The sequence below is a fragment of the Clarias gariepinus genome, chromosome 1, assembly GCF_024256425.1.
Source record: "Clarias gariepinus isolate MV-2021 ecotype Netherlands chromosome 1, CGAR_prim_01v2, whole genome shotgun sequence".
NCBI classification, from domain to species: Eukaryota; Metazoa; Chordata; class Actinopteri; order Siluriformes; family Clariidae; genus Clarias; species Clarias gariepinus.
This window is the reverse complement of record NC_071100.1, coordinates 51,665,324-51,668,033: the sequence shown is the minus strand read 5'-3', so window position 1 is coordinate 51,668,033 and position 2,710 is coordinate 51,665,324.

The window sequence follows — 2,710 nt, the reverse complement described above, 5'->3', positions numbered from 1 at the left end:
TTTCATTCATCATTCATTCATTTAATTATTATCTAGACACATTTTCTTTAAAAATTCTTTAATTTTTTTTTTTTTTTTTGTGAAGCTGCTTTGAGACAATGACCATTGTTAAAAGCGCTATATAAATAAAATTGAATTGAATTGAATTGAATTATACACTGATGAGTGGTGTGTATCTCATACACTGATGAGTGGTGTGTGTATCTTATACACTGATGAGTGGTGTGTGTATCTTATACACTGACGAGTGGTGTGTGTATCTTATACACTGATGAGTGGTGTGTGTATCTTATACACTGACGAGTGGTGTGTGTATCTTATACACTGATGAGTGGTGTGTATCTTATACACTGATGAGTGGTGTGTATCTCATACACTGATGAGTGGTGTGTATCTTATACACTGATGAGTGGTGTGTATCTTATACACTGATGAGTGGTGTGTATCCTATACACTGACGAGTGGTGTGTATCTCATACACTGATGAGTGGTGTATCATGTAGTCAGATTGTTCCCCTGGGATGAGACTGTGCCAGGTGGAGTTATAACAATCACACTAACTACACTGATCTGAATAACTTTGAATGATGAATGCTTTTTAACACCCTTGTGACTTAATAAGAGACAATGCACAGAATATTTTCTAACAGACAGTAAATAATAAATTTCGGCAGTATTGTCTTGTATCTTGTGAAATAAATAATTCACGATACTGCCGAAATGTCTCATTTTGCTGTCACACTGTTTCTAAGCCTCCTGGGTCTCTGTGAGACTGGAGCTACTGGACACTGAAAATATTGTCTTTATACGTAGTTTTATATGTTGTTTGTCTTATTGTTCTTTCCTTTGTTTCTGTGTTTTACTAATATCACCTGATATATGTTCAGTAATACGTTTTCATTTATGTTTTTGTATTGTGTTATATTTTTAAACTAGTATGTGTTTTTACAGATGAATCCCCACTTTAATGATCCAGTGTGTTATGATGTGCTGGGCTGCTGGATCCAGTTATAGACAGAATCTGTTCATTTAAAGCTTTTCACAGTATTTACCTCTAAAGCTTTTTCTTATTTTTGTGTAACTTTCAGCACCTTTTCTTCTTCCTTCTTTTTATTCATGGAAATTATTATTAATTTACACTCACACGTGTGTGCGTGTGTGTGTGGGGGGGTGAAGTTAAACCGTATACGGCCCCTCATACATTTTCTTTATATTAAACCAGAGAAAATGCCAATGTGTCAGAATATCAGTAATATTATTGCAGACGAAAATGTCCAGACTTTCAGTCGCCTAAAACTCAACAAAAATAGGGTAAGATTGAGTAAATGTGATACAAACTAATAGGGACCTTAAACCCAGGACTAAGATTAAAATGGAAAACGCCTGACAAAATTAACATTTAATAATAAACAATGCTAATTAGTAATAATTAATAGCGATAATGAATGATGTAACCAGTAGCCCTGCGTCAGTGTCTCTGCAGCTCCACAGCGATCAGGGGCCCAGACATCACACTCAAATTCATTCTTTAATCAATTCTTTATTTAGAAGATCAGAGGTTACATACAGTCCATCCGGACAGTATTCCCAGCGCATCCCTTTTCCACATTTTGTCCCATGTCACAGCCTTATTCTAAAATGGATTAAATTTATTTTTCTCCTCAGAATTCTACACACAACACCCCATAATGAAAACATGAAAAAAGTTTACTTGAGATTTTTGCAAATTTATTTAAAAAAAATAAAATGGAGAAAGCACATGTCCATAAGTTCTCATCGTTTGCAAAATTGAGCTCAGATGCATCCTGTTTCCCCTGATCATCCTGTTTCCCCTGATCATCCTTAAGATGTTTCTGCAGCTTAATTGGAGTCCACCTGTGGTGAATTCAGTTGATTGGACATGATTTGGATCAGTTCATGACAGACGGAAGCCACTCCTTAGTAAAAGGCACATGGCAGCCAAAAGGCACCTGAAGGACTCTCAGACCAGGAGAAACTAAATTCTCAGGTCTGATGAGACTCTCTGGCCGCTCTACCATATGGGCCTGATTGGTGGATTGCTGCAGAGATGGTTGGCCTTCTGGAAGGTTCTCCTCTTTCCACAAAGGACCTCTGGAGCTCTGACAGAGTGACCATCGGGTTCTTGGTCACCTCCCTGACTAACTTCTCCTCCGATCGCTCAGTTTAGATGGCCGGCCAGCTCTAGGAAGAGTTTTGGTGGTTTCGAACTTCTTCCACTTACGGATGATGGAAGCCACTGTGCTCATTGGGACCTTCAAAGCAGCCTGGAGACAATCTTGTCTCGGAGGTCTACAGACAATTCCTTTGACTTCATGCTGGGTTTGTGCTCTGACATGAACTGTCAACTGTGGGACCTTATATATACAGGTGTGTGTCTTTCCAAATCATGTCCAATCAACTGAATTTACCACAAGTGGACTCCAATTAAGCTGCAAAACATCTCAAGGATGATCGGGGAAACAGGATGATCAGGGGGAACAGGATGCACCAGAGCTCATTTTGCAAACGTTGTGAATATTTATGTACATGTGCTTTCTCAAAATTTTTTTTAAATAAATTTGCAAAAATCTTAAACTTTCTTCATGTTGTTATTATGGGGTGTTGTGTTGTCTGAGGAAAAAAATAGTTTAATCCATTTGAGAATAAGGCTGTGACGTAACAAATGTGGAAAAAGTGATGCGCTGTGAAT